Here is a 15,130-nt window from a genome sequence, read left to right as displayed (position 1 = left end):
GGAGCCCCGACACCAGAGCCAAACCCCAGGCCCGGAGCCCCGACACCAGGGCTAAACCCCAGGCCCAGAGCCCCGACACCAGGGCCAAACTCCAGGTCCAGAGGCCTGACACCAGGACCAAACCCCAGGCCCAGAGCCCCGACACCAGAGCCAAACCCCAGGCCCGGAACCACAACACCAAGGCCAAACCCCAAGCCCGGAGCCCCGACACCAGGGCCAAACCCCAGGCCCAGAGCCCCGGCACCAGGGCCAAACCCCAGGCCCAGAGCCCCGACACCAGGGCCAAACCCCAGGCCCAGAGCCCCGGCACCAGGGCCAAACCCCAGGCCCAGAGCTCTGACACCAGGGCCAAACCCCAGGCCCAGAGCTCTGACATCAGGGCCAAACCCCAGGCCCAGAGCTCTGACATCAGGGCCTTACCCCAGGCCCGGAGCCACAACACCAGGGCCAAACCCCAGGCCCAGAGCCCCGACACCAGGGCCAAACCCCAGGTCTGGTGCCCCGACACCAGGGCCAAACCTCAGGCACGGAGCCACGACACCAGCACTAAACCCCAGGCCCAGAGCCCTGACACCAGGGCCAAACCCTAGGCCCGGAGCCACAACACCAGGATCTGACGATAAATATCTGACACTGTCAAATTGTATCAGACCCTAAAGGAGTTTTCTACCCTTCTGGATCCCTCCTTCCCTCACGGTGTGGTAACTGACTGACAGGGTTCAGTCTGTGATATCCCTCATCACTTTAACCTCCAGCTGTTGCATTAATTATGCCCCTGCAATTGAGAATGAAAACATTTACCTGATATCCACCCACACCCTGTGAAGAGACACATTTTACAAACCAGGGCAGTCATTACCTTGAACATTATTCCAAATACTGATTATCACTTTGATTGCCTGAATCACCTGAATGAGCTCAGGAAACTAACCGCTCGACTCTTTCCAAGGAATTCAAATAACTTTCATTCCTTCATGAAATATATCCAGCTCAGTTCTCATCTCCACTCCCATGTCCTTGGATTTCTCTGAAATCTTGACAAGCAGAAACACGGTGTAAATGTATTCCTTTTGTGTTGTCCCTTTGTCTAAAGTGTGAGTCAACAGAATCATTTCAATGCTTTATCTACAATTACCGGGTATTTTTATTGTAGATTAATACCTGGATGTACATTAAACTCACATACACAGTAAAGATCACGCACTTGTGTTTGGGTGAGAGAGTCCATACCCTCTCCTTGTAGCTCCCTTGGGCACGTACCATGGAGCCCTATGGGCCACACAAAGTTTAAATGGTCACTCCCATTAATCTGCATTTCTCCCAAACTGCTGATACAACAACTTGCATTTACATAGCACCTTTCAGACAGTCATAGGATTGTTATATAAAAGAATATCTGACACCAAGCCACGAGATGTTAGCTCAGGTGACCAAAAACATGGTCGAGGATGTAGCTTTCCTAGAGGAGAGAGGGCTAGGGATGGGGTTTGGGAGGGGGGAGTTGGAGAAAGGGGGTAATTTCCAATCTCACAACCTTGGAAGATGAAGGCAGAACCAACAAGGAAGGAGCGATTAAAATTGGAGAGCGGCGAGACACTTTAATTTCTCTCCTCCTGCACCCTCAACCACAACCAGTTATTGACAGAATTTAGAATATGGCATGAGGATGGACATTACACATGCTTATTTCAAAGTTTTACAGCAATGATCCAACCCTTTGTAAATCAAAGATGCAAGCTTTTTGGTTCGGGAATGGAGTAGCGGGGTTGGGGCAGATTCCTCAGCCTGCCTCTTCTCACCCTCTGGATACAATTGAGACCATGAGAAGTGGAAGTTGGAGTGGACTGTTCGGCGCCTCAAGTCTGCTCCACCATTCAATATAATCATGGCTGATCTTCTGCTTCAACTCCACTTACTAGCCCACTCTCAATATCCCTTGATTTTGTGAGAGATCACTTATCGTCTACCTCAGCCTTGAACATACTCAATGATGGAGCATCCACAGGCTACTGGGTAGACAATTCCAAAACTTTATAATCCTCTGAATGAATAAATTTCTCCTCATGTTAGTATGAAATGATTAACCCTTTATCTTGAGATTGTGCCCCCGTGTTCAAGATTCCACAGCCAAAGGAAACAACATCTTGGTGCCTATTTTGTCAAGAATCTTGTATCAATCCTCTAAACTCCAGACAGCATCGGGCCAATTTATTGAGCCTTCCATCATGAAACAATCCCCTCATCCCAGGAACAAATGCTTATTGCTGTGCAACTGCAGGAAATCCTGGAACTCCCTCTCTCCATAGCACTGTGGGTGTACCTACACCACAGGGACTGAGCAGTTCAAGAAGGCAGCTCACCACCACCTTCTGAAGGGCAATTAGGGATGGGCAATAAATGCTGGCCCAGCCAGCGATGCCTACATTGTGAAAAATTTTTTTTTAAATCCACTAGATACATCACCAATCAGCTCAATGGACTCAGCATCTGCATCTTCTACCTCAGCCTATGGCTCAGGAAGTAACATTGTTTCCCCAAGACCAGCCTCCTATTCTATACTACAGCCACTCGCTTCTGTCATCTATCGTTCAATGGATAACAATCCAACCTCTGTGTCAGACGGTTGTGGGTTCAAGTCCCACTGCAGGGACTAACTACATAATCTAGGTGTACTCCCAAAGCAGTATTGACCACGTGGTGCACTTTCGGAGATGCTGACTTTCAGTTGAGACATTATAAACAGAAGTCCTGTCTATCTTCTCAGGTAGACAAAATAAATTCCATGGCCAATATTTCAAAGTACATCAGGGGAATTCCCTTCAGTCCTGGCCAATATTTATCCGTTATCCAATGTCACTAAAAAATGAAACAGACCATCAGGTCTCATTACAAAAGGGAAATATTGAGGATTCTGGAAATCTGAAATAAAAACAGAAAGTACTGGATATACTCAGCATCTGGCATCATCTGTGGCGAGAGAAACAGAGTTCACATTTAGAGTCGAATATGGCTGTTCAGAACTAGTGCTATTCTGAAAAAGAGTCATATTGGACTTGAAATGTTAACTCAGTTTTTCTCTCCACAGATGCTGCCAGACCTGCTGTGTATTTCTAGCACTTACTGTTTTTATTTTATATCAGGTCTCATTGCTGTTTGTCGGAGCTTGATGTGTGCAAATTGGCTGCTGCTTTTCCTACTTTGCGACAGTGACTACACTTTAAAACTACTACACCGGCTCCGTAGTACTTTGGGTCATCCTGAGATCATGAAAGGTGCTGTATCAATGCAAGCTCTTTTTAAATTAATCCAAATCCAGGAGCACAGGCGTATACAATAGATACAGACAGGGCCAAACAGCAGAATTCACAAAAAGGGAAAAAGATCTCAGAGAAAAATCTAAACTGGGAGGGACAACGAGTAATACAGAACAATAGTAATTACCTGTGATCCATTTTAGAGAATCTCGGAGATCTTCATTTTCATCAGACACTTTGTAGACCAACAGAATACACAAAATCCCTGGCCCTCCTTCACATTTGGAAATGTCTAATTCTTTCGGAATATCCTCATGCATCTTTCCTTGACCGTAACATTGCACTGGGATGAAACAGAACCTGCGCTGAATCATTCATAATTACACCAGACATATTTTACTCAGTATAAGGATTCTCAGAGACTAAAGGAGAAAGGCATTAAGTATAATTTCCAGCAACACCATGCACCATGTTGTACTGAGGAATCACAGACTTAAATAAGGGACTGGTAACTACCAGTGTAGGTCAATAATACAGGCCTGGTACTGACAGCAGAGTCTTGTATTTATATGGGAGATCCCATGGGAATTACAGCATGAGAAGACATTTCAGTCCATTGAGCCCATGTCAAATCAAATCAAACTGTCTACACCTAACACCCTTTCCCCATATCTTATCAAACATTTTAATGCCATCCCCTTTAGATTGTTATATTTTCTACCTCAGTGGCTACACACATGGCGTAGTGCAAGATGTTGACCAATAAATTAACAAGGAGGAGAAGGATATGCTGGTAGGATGAGATCAAGAGGGTTGGGAGGAGGCTCGTGTTGAGCATGAACACCAGCGTGGGCCTGTTGGGCTGAATGGTCTCTGCAGAGCAGATATAATTCCATGTTCCATAACTGGGAATAAAATATTCAAACTTGTTTTCTCATTTTAACTTTCAGATTCTGTCTTCATGCCTCATTCTGTCAACCAGCAGAAACATTCTATCACTAACTTATCCTCTCAAAGCTTTTCACCATTTTGAAAATCCCCATTTGGTTGATCATGTTGTTTGTTCCAGTGAAATAAACCACAATTCTTTCAACACTTTCTGCAAAACTGTAAACGCTCACTACCTGTCGCCCCAGACCTGGTATCAACCCAGTGAAATTTCACTGTCCCCTTCCCATAGACATCCCAGTGAAACTTCACTGTCCCCTTCCCACAGTCATCCCAGTGAAACTTCACTGTCCCCTTCCCACAGTCATCCCAGTGAAACTTCACTGTCCCCTTCCCATAGACATCCCAGTGAAACTTCACTGTCCCCTTCCCACAGTCATCCCAGTGAAACTTCACTGTCCCCTTCCCACAGTCATCCCAGTGAAACTTCACTGTCCCCTTCCCATAGTCATCCCAGTGAAACTTCACTGTATCATTTCCATTACACTATGATCCATACAGTACCACGATGTCCTTCATTGTCACTGGGTCAAAACCCTGGAACTCCCTCCCTAACAGCACTGTGGGTGTACCTACATCACATAGACTGCAGCGGTTCAAGAAGGCAGCTCACCATCACCTTCTCAAGGGGCAGTTAGGGATGGGCAATAAATGCTGGCCTAGCCAGCGACACCCACATCCCATAAATGAATAAAAAAAATCAGGGTCAGCTCCCCAGGAGTGTCCAGCTCTGGAGACCAAGAGAACAGACCCAGCTCCATCTTCTCTCCTCTCTCCCTCCTACTTTAACACTTCCACTGAGCTGAACCAGAGATGGCCGAATCCAAGTGAACCGCTTCCTCATCTCTGATCCGTTTCACTGTGTCCGTCCCAAAATCCAGGTGATGGGGAGGGGGTCTGTCAGTGGGTCACTCTGGGATGGGGGTGTTGAATTGCTGAAACATTTCTCACTTTAACCCATGGAAATCGGGGCTGCCAGAAATCCCGGCTCCATAACAGACTCAGGTCCCCAGGAGTTTCCAGCTCTGGAGACCCGGGACCCAACGCACACAATCCAGCTCCACCACTGCCTCTCTCCTACCTTGACACTTCAGCCGATATGAATTGTAGGATCCCATCTCTTTTCTTCTTCACTCTGTGTCCATCCCAAGAACAACTTCAGGAAGAGGAACTAACTCACTCATTGGTCACATTACACACTGTATAGAACAATTCCTTTCCCATTGGAACAAACAGGTCATTCAGAACACCTCAAAGTAAGGTTCATTTGAAGTTTGGTCACGATATTAATAAGCAGGATATTCCTGCTTATTACAAATAATTATTATATAATATTATAAATATCGGTCTGATTGGTTAAGGCCGATATTTATGCTCCACACAATCATTTTCTTTTGGAAAAATATACTTTATTCATAAAATATCTGAAAGGACATTACAAAACATTTCAAAATGGCCATCACAAAAAGTGCAATCAGATTCAACTTTTCCACAGGGATCACGAGGTGCTTCATACAATCAATGAACATTACAGTCATTTCAATATGGTCATTACAGACAGTCAGACAGTGCATTGGTATTGGAGTTATCGACATACATCATGTTGCATTCTGAGGTGCTTCAATACAACTATGATACATTTAGTATTCTCTGTATACATTAGTTCTGAGTCATACAGCCCCAGGGGTCAATACAATTCCCAACCCCTTGGTGCACTATGGCAAAAAGGTCTTAGACAGCGACCTTTCCCCATTGCGCCTTTGCTGCGGCTGCCCCAAGCTTTAGTGCATCTCTCAGCATGTAGTCCTGGACCTTGGAATGTGCCAGTCTGCAACACTCGGTCGGGGACACTCTTTGCACTGGAAGACCAACAGGTTTCAGGCAGACCAAAGAGCATCTTTCACCGAGCTGATGATCCTCCAGCTGCAATTGATGTTTGTCTTGGTGTGTGTCCCTGGGAACAGCCCATAGAGCATAGAGTCCTGTGTCACGGAACTGCTCAGGATGAATCTTGACAAAAACAACTGCATCTTCTCCAGACCTTCTTTGCAAAGGCACATTCCACAAGGAGGTGAACAACGGTCTCTTCCCCACCACAACCACCTCAAGGGCAACGTGCGGAGGGGGTGAGATTCCTGGCGTGTAGGAAGGATCTGACGGGGAGGGCCTTTCTTACCACCAGCCAAACTACATCTTGATGCTTGTTGGAAAGTTCTGGCATTGAGGCATTCTGCCAAATGACTTTGACAGTCTGGTGGGGGAACCATCCGACAGGATCCACCATCTCCTTTTCCTTTAGGGCCTCTAGGACGTTACATGCCGACCACTGCCTGATGGACTTGTGGTCAAAGGTGTTTCTCTGCATAAATTTTTCCATCAGGGACAGGTGGTACAGCACGGTCCAACTACTTGGAGCGTTCCGTGGCAGCGTGGCCAGACCCATCCTTCGAAACACCAGAGACAGGTAGAGCTTCAGCACATAGTGACACTTGGTGTTTGCGTACCGAGGGTCTATGCACAGCTTGATGCAGCCACACACAAAGGTGGCCATCAGGATGAAGGCGATGCTGGGCACGTTTTTTCTCCCTTTATCTGAAGGCTTGTACATTGTGTCCCTGTGAACACAATCTATTTTCGACCTCCAGATAAAGCAAATCGTGGCTCAGGTGATCGCCACCGCGCAGGAGTGAGGAATGGGCCAGACCAGCAACACCGAGAGTGCCTCACACCTGATGACCAGGTTCTTACCCACAATGGAGAGGGAGCGTCACTCCCGCATGCCCAGTTTTCTTTTCACCACAGCCACTCGCTCCTTCCAGTTTCTAACGCATGCCCTGGTCCCTTCGAACCATTTCCCCAGCACCTTTGGGCCGTCTGACCTGATGGTGAAAGGGACAAAGGATCGGTCAGCCCAGTTCCCAAAGAACATGGCTTCTCTCTTGCCACGATTTACCTTGGCTCCTGAGGCCAGTTCAAACTGGTTGCAGATGTTGATCAGTCTGCACACCGACAGTGGATCTGAGCAGAAGACGGCAACATTGTCCACGTACAGGGAGGCTTTAACCTGAGTGCCTCCCCTGCCTTGGATCGTCACTCCTCCTATGCCTGGATCCTCCCTGATGGACTCCGCAAAGGGTTCTATGCAACACACAGACAGGACGGGGGAGAGAGGGCAACCCTGCCTGACTCCAGATTTAATTGGAAAGCTTTCTGATTCCCACCCATTGATTGAAACTGCACTGCTGATGTTTGTGTAGGGCAGTTGGATCCAGTTGCGGATTCCCTCCCCAAACCCCATTTTGGAGAGCACATCCACCATGTAGGTATGCGATACTCTGTCAAAGGCCTTCTCCTGGTCCAGGCTGGTGAGGCAGGTGTCCACACCCCTGTCCTGTACATAGGCAATCGTATCCCTGAGCAGCGCGAGGCTGTCAGAGATCTTCCTGCCAGGCACAACGCAGGTCTAGTCAGGGTGGATCACCAACTCCAGAGCAGACCTGACCCAATTAGCGATGCCCTTCGACAGAATCTTATAGTCCACGTTCAACAGTGAGATGGGTTGCCAATTTCTAATTTCCTCACTTTCCCACTTCCGCTTGTAGACGAGGGTGATGATGCCTTTCCTCATGGATTCTGACATGCTGCCGGCCAGGAGCATATTCTCGTACGCTTCTAGCAGGTCTGGGCCGATCCAGTCACACAGAGCCAAAAACAACTCAGCTGATAAGCCATCGCTTCCGGGAGTTTTACTCTTCTCGAAGGGGTCAGTTCATCAGGAGTTAGCGGTTTGTCCAGACTCTCCAGTGTACTATCGTCTAAGACCTCCATGAGAGGACAGGAAAGACTGGGAGGCCGCGCTGTCTGTGGACTTCACGTCATACAATCCGGCATAAAAGGATTTGCTGATCCCCAAAATGTTGGACTGTGATGACCTTACTGAGCTGTCTTCTTCCTTCAGGCTGCTGATCACAGAGCTCTCTGTTGGAAGGCTTCCCTTTTGGAAGAAGAAACATGAGCACGTCTCATCCTGCTCCACCGAGCGGACTCTGGACCGGAAGATGATCTTGGAGGCCTCCGAGGCAGAGAGCGAGGCTTGCTGGCTCTTCACCTCTTGGAGGTCCTCCTTGACATCGACCCCCAACGACTGCAGCCGGAGCAGGTTCTACATGTTTTTCTGGAGTCGTGACATTTTCCTCTGTTCCTTTCTAGCTTTCAGAGCACCTTTGAGGATAAAAAGTTTCTTGATGTTCTCTTTGATCACTTCCCACCAGGGTGTCAGGGACTCAAAGAGGAGTTTCACGGTTATCCAACCTTTGTAATCTCTCTTGAGTTCCTCAATGTTCTCTGGGGTCAGCAGTTGCACGTTCAGCTTCCATGTCCCCCTGCCAACCCTCTGGTCTTCCTGTAAGTGACAGTCCGCCAATAGGAGGCAGTTGTTAGAGAAGAACACCGGCTTGATGTCGGTGGATCTGACTGTGAATGCATGGGACACAAACAGGAAGTCTATCCTGGAATGGCGGGACCCGTCTGGCCATGACCGGGTGTATCTACGCTGCACTCCGTCTGCAGGGTTGCTGAAGACGTCGTGCAGCTTGACATCCTTTACTGTTTCTATCAGGAGCCTGGATGTGGTGTCCAGTCTGCTGTTGGCCCTGCCTTATCGTCCAGCTGCATCGATGATGCAGTTGAAGTCACCACCCGGAATGATGGGCCTGGAAGTCGCCAGCAGCAGTGGGAGCTGCTGAAGGACTGCCAGCTGCTCGCTGTTTTGAGCCGGGGCATACACGTTAATTAACTGGAGCGGAGCATTCTTGTATAATACATCTGCTACAAGGAGGCGCCCGCCCACCACCTCCTTAATCTTGGAGACGGTGAAGTTGCCTCCCCGCACCAGAATACCCAGGCCGAAGGAATGGGAGTCATTTCCTCCCAACCAGATCAATGGCCTATGGGACCACCATCGTGACCATTGCCTGTAGGAGCTGAGGTGCGGTATCGCACACTCCAGCAGAAGCAGCAGGTCAGCTTTGACCTTGGCAAGGTAGTCCTAGGTCACAACACATCGTGTAGTAGATTTAACGCTACGCATGTTAATGGATACAATCTTTATCCCCATTTTTAAATGATTTTATCGCTTACCAAACCTGTTGTCTTCAAGGGTTCCAGATCTTTGGTCTGCTCCTGCATACCCATAGTGTTCGCAAATTGTCTTAGTTTGGATGGACTGAGGAAATCATCTTGTACCACCTCATTGGAGATGTTCTGCTCAGGTGGCATTGGGGAGTTCGTGCAAGGAGCGAGGTTTGAACTGTTCTCTGTTGGAGAAGTCTCTCCAATCCATTCCCCCTCCAGGGCATTGCTGCTCCCAGCTTCCTGGGGCCGGGGTTCACTGGGCTCTTCAAGTTGAGCACGAAGTTGGGGTGCGCTGGTCTCTTCAAGTCCAATCCATCTCCCAATCTAATTATCTCTTCCAAATCTGCCTCTCCATCCCGCTATTCCTGTCTCCCCATTCCGTTTATCGAGCCTCCTCTTAAATACATGGTTGCTGTCTGCTAGGGCAACAAGTTTCACCTTCTGATGAAATTGACCTCAAACGTTAATTCCATTTCTTTTTCCACAGATTCTACATGATTTGAAGGCATTTCCCCCATTTTTTGTTTTTAATCCAACCAATCAACACTGTGTGAAGTGATTCCTTTTTTCTGTCTTGTTAGTGGCTATCTTATATTTATGACCCATATTCGCGACTCAGCCACAAGTGAAAACATCTTCATGAGAGTGTTAGTCAAATTCAGTGTAAGGTGACAGAATGTACATTATGTATTACCCAAACATAGAATACAAGGTGACCACATACATTAATTAACCAATGTAGCCAAAGCTTGGTACAACTGGTAAAATCAGAGAAATTTTGTTCAGAGATATGATTGTTGCTGGCAAAATCATCAATTACCTAGTTGCCTTTGAGAAGCTGGTAGTGCACTTCTTTGAACCACAGAATCAGAATCACAGAATTGTTACAGTGTGGGAGACCATTCGGCCCACTGAGTCTGCACTGACTCTCTGAAAGAGCATTCTATCTAGTCCCACTCCCCTGCCGTATCCCCGTAGCCTTGCATTCTTTCTTTTCAGATAGCAATTTAATTCCCTTTTTTATACAGTAAAGCCCAGCCTTTCACGACTTCCTTGTTCACGTTTTTACTTATCCATGCTTTGTACTTTGTACACCGCATTGCTTGTCACATAAGCAATGTTCACTTATCCGGGTTTGAAATGTCCGAATCTCTGCACTGATTCTTTGATAGGTACACCCTTTGAGCATAGCTTGAGTGTAGGATCGGTTAGTTTACTATGAGAGAGTAGGAATAGACTAGATATTAGGTGGTTTGTCTTTTCTCAGGGAGTAGGGAGGCTCTGGAATACAATACAGGTTAGTGTGGTGGGTGCTGACTCTCCAAATACTTTCAGACAGAACTGGACTAGTTCCTGCTGAAGACAGAAATCACATAAAACAGAATGTAAGTGTCTCTATAAATCTTTGTAATCCTTGGTTCATGTGACCGCCTTGGCTGGTTTCAGTGTCCTGAGGGGGAGATTGGAGAGGAATTTTCCAGGATATATCTTACCCCTTGTTGGCCCTGGGTATTTCTTTTTTTCATTGACTGCGATTTTTAAATGGATTGTGAATAAAACTGCCAGTGTAAAATTCTTTTACAATTCAGTCTTTTATAAGAGAATTCTCAGTTGCCTGGCTCTGGAATTCCATTTTTAGCAACCTTCATGGGTGGATGATCATTTTACACTGGAAATTGAAATGGGAATACCAGGAAATCAGAAACAAAAAGCAAAAATGTGCAGTGTGCACAGCAGGTCTAACAGCTTCAGTGAAGAGAAACACAGCTTTTTGTAGAGTACTGTAATTGCCCATAACAATGCTGCCCTCACACGGCTCGGACCTATCCAATTGCGTCCCATTCAAAAGCATGTTCCTCTTTAGCGATTTCACTATTTGCGAGGTTTCGCAGGGATATAACGCCCGCGAATGGCGGGACTTTACTGTACCTTGATCAAACCAGCGCCACCACATTCTCAATCACCATCTCCAACCATCATCTGGGTGAGAAAAATTTTCCTCACATCACTTTTACTCCTTTTGCCAATTATTTTGAATCTTTGCTCTCTAGTTCTTGATGCTCTTTTGAGTGGGAACAGTTTCTCACTATTTACCCTGTCCATACCCCTCAGGATCTTGAATACCTGTATCAACTCTTCTCTTAGCCTTCTTTTCTCCAAGGAAAACAAGTCCCAGCCTCTCCAATCTATCCTCATAGCTCTTTAGCCCAGGAATCGTTCTTGTGAATTTCCTCTGTACTCCAATGCTTTCCCATCTTTTCTCAAGTATGGCGCCCAGAACTGGACACAGTACTCCAGATGAGGCCTAACTAGAGTCTTATACAAGTTTAAAATGACCTCCTTACTCCTGTGCCCCTATTAATGAAGCCTAATATACTATATGATTTATTTACTGCTCTCTCAACATATCCTGCCATCTTTAATGATTTATGTAGATGTACACTGAGGTCCCTCTGACCCTGCACCTCCTTTAGAGTTTCTTCCTTTATTTTATATTGTCTATCCATATTCTTCCTTCCAAAATGAATCGCCTCACACTTCTCTACATTGAACTTCATCTGCCACTTGTCTGCCCAATCTACCAACATGTCTATGTCCTCTTGAAGTTCAAGACTATCCTCATCACAGTTGACAATGTTTCCAAACTTCGTATCATCTGCAAATTTTGAAATCGTGCCCTGAACAACTGAAGTCTAGGTTATTAATATATATCAAGAAGAGCAAGGGTCCCAACACTGACCCCTGGGAAACTCCACTGCAAACCTTCCTACAATCTGAAAGCAGCCATTTATCACTACTCTCTGTTTTCTGTCACTCAGCCAATTCCTTATCCAAGTGTCTACTTTCCCTTTCATTCCACAAGCTAGAATTTTGCTCACAAGTCTGTTGCGTGGCACTGTGGAACAGTTGTGGTCCAGTTGGTGAAGATGTTCCCAAAATGCTGTTAGGTAGGAAGTTCTAGGATTGTGAGGAGATTGGAAAGGAGACCAGAAAGCAGAAGATCACACCATTCACCTTGATTCAAGTACCAGGGTGAAGAATATTTACATTCTACAAATGCCTTTGTGATTCCCCACTTTCTTTGCCCCATCATTAGTGCCTGTGGCTTCAACTGCACAGGTCCTAACTGCTGAAATTACTTCTTAAACCTCTTCTCCCTTTAAAGATATTCTTTAAAACCTACTTCTTTGACCTGTCACCCATCCTAATGTTTCCTTCTTTAGCTCAGTGTTAAATTTTGTCTCAGTACACTCCTAAGAATATAAGAAATAGGAGCAGGAGTAGACCATTTGGCCCCTCAAGCCTGCCCCGCTATTCAATAAGATCACGGCTGATTTGCCCCAGGCCTCAATTCCTCTTTCGTGCCAGCTCCTCATAGCCCTCAACTCCCCGATATTTCAAGAATCAATCTACCTCCTCTTTAAATACTTTCAGTGATCTAGTCTCCACAGCTCTCTAGGATAGAGAATTCCAGACATTCACTATCCTCTGAGAGAAGAAATTCCTTTGCATCTGTTTTAAATGTGTGTCCCCTTATTCTGTAACTATATCCCCTAGTTCCAGATTCCCCCACTAGTGGAAACATCTTCTCAACATCTACCCTGTCAAGCCCTCTCAGAATCTTGTGCGTTTGAATAACATCACCCCTCATTCTTCTAAACTCTAATGAATAAAGGCTTAACCTGTTTAGCCATTCTTGACAAATCAACCCTTCATCCCAGGATTCAGCCTAGTGAATCTCTTTTGAACTGCCTCCAATGCCAGTACATCCTTTCTTAAATACGGGACCAAAACTGTACATAGTACTCCAGGTGGGGCCTCACCAATACCCTGTACAGTTGTAACAAGACTTCCCTATTTTTAAACTCCAACCCCCTAGCAATACAGGCCAAAATTCCACTTGTCTTAATTACTTGTTGTACCTGCATGCTAACTTTTTGTGTTTCATGCACAAGAACACCCAGATCCCTCTGTGCTGCACTTTTTTTGGAGTCTCTCTCCATTTAAATAATAGTCCGCCTTTTGATTCTTCCTACCAAAGTGCATGACCTTACACTTTCCTACATTAAACGCCATCTGCCAAGTTTTTGCCCACTCGCTCAACTTATCTATATCCCCTTGCAGATTCCTTATGTCCTCATCACAACAGGCCCTCCCACCTATTTTAGTATCATCAGCAAATTTGGATACATTACACTCTGCCCCCTCCTCCAAGTCATTAATATAGATAGTAAATAATTGAGGCCCTAGGATGGATCCTTGTGGCACTCCTTTCCATGGGTCTTCCAGGGGTTTCCAACCTGAAAAAGACCCATTAATCCTGACTCTCTGTCTTGTGTGTGTTAACCAATCCTCAATTCATGCTAATACATTATCCCCAATACCGTGAGCTCCTATCTTGTGCAATAGCCTTTTATGTGGCACCTTATCGAATGCCTTCTGGAAATCCAAATACACTACATCTATCAGTTCCCCTTTATCAACTCTGCTTGTTATATCCTCAAAAAACTCTAGCAAATTTGTCAAACATGATTTCCCTTTCACAAAACCATGTTGACTCTGATTGCATTAAGCTTTTCTAAATGTCCTGCTATTTCTTCCTTAATAATGGACTCTAGCATTTTTCCAACGACAGATGTTAGGCTGACTGGCCTATAGTTTCCTGCTTTTTGGCTCTCTCCTTTCTTGGACAGAGGCGTCACATTAGCGGTTTTCCAATCCGCTGGGACCCTCCGAAATCCAGTGAGTTCTGGAATATTTCGACCAATGCTTCTACTATCTCTGCAGCCACTTCCTTTAAGATCCTTTGATGCTGGCCATCAGGTCCTGGCAACTTGTCTGCCTTTAGTCGTATTAGTTTGTCAAATACTTTGTCCCTCGTGATAGAGACTGTTACAAGATCTTTCCTCCCATTAGCTCCTTGCTTATCTGATATCTTTGGGATGTTTATAGTGTTCTCCACCATGAAGACCGAAGCAAAATATTGGTTTAAATTATCTGCCATTTCCCTGTTCCCTGTTATCAATTGTCCAGTCGCATCCTCCAAGGGTTCCACGCTCACTTTAGCCACTCGCTTTCTTTTTATCTACCCGTAGAAGCTCTAGCTATTTGTTTTTATATTTCTTGTCAATTTACATTCATAATCAATTTTCTTCCTCTTTATTAGCTTTTTAGTCATCCACTGCTGGTTCCTAAAAAAATTCCCAACTCTCTTGCCTACCACTAGTTTTTGCCACTTTGTATGCCTTAATTTTTGATTGGATACTCCTTGACCACCTTTGTTAACCGTGGGTGGTTCATCCTTCTCATCAAGTACTTCTTTTTGACCGGGATAAATTTTTGCTGAGCGTTATGAAATATCTGCTTAAATGTCTGCCACTGCTCATCCACTGACCTTCCCCTTAGTCTATTTTCCCAGCCCACTTTAGATAACACTTTCTTCATACCTCTGTCATTACCCTTATTTAAGTTGAGGACACTGGTTTGAAACCTGAGTTGCTCACCCTCAAACTGAATTTGAAATTCTACCATGTTGTGATTGCTACCCCCAGAGGATCCTTAACTACAAGATCCCTTATTAATCCCACTTCAGTACACATTACTAGATCTAAATAGCCTGTTCCCGGGCAGGTTCTGGAATGTATTGCTCTAACAAACAATCCCTGATGCACTCTACAAATTCGTCTTCCATGTTACACCTGCCAATCTGATTTGTCCAGTCAATATGCAGATTAAAATCATCCATACCAATTGTAGCACCCTTCTTACACGCCTGCATTATTTCCAGATTTATA

This window comes from Cetorhinus maximus, chromosome 33, assembly GCF_964194155.1.
Source record: "Cetorhinus maximus chromosome 33, sCetMax3.hap1.1, whole genome shotgun sequence".
In the NCBI taxonomy this organism is placed as follows: Eukaryota; Metazoa; Chordata; class Chondrichthyes; order Lamniformes; family Cetorhinidae; genus Cetorhinus; species Cetorhinus maximus.
The sequence above is the reverse complement of the archived record's forward strand: the minus strand, read 5'-3'. Positions refer to the sequence as shown.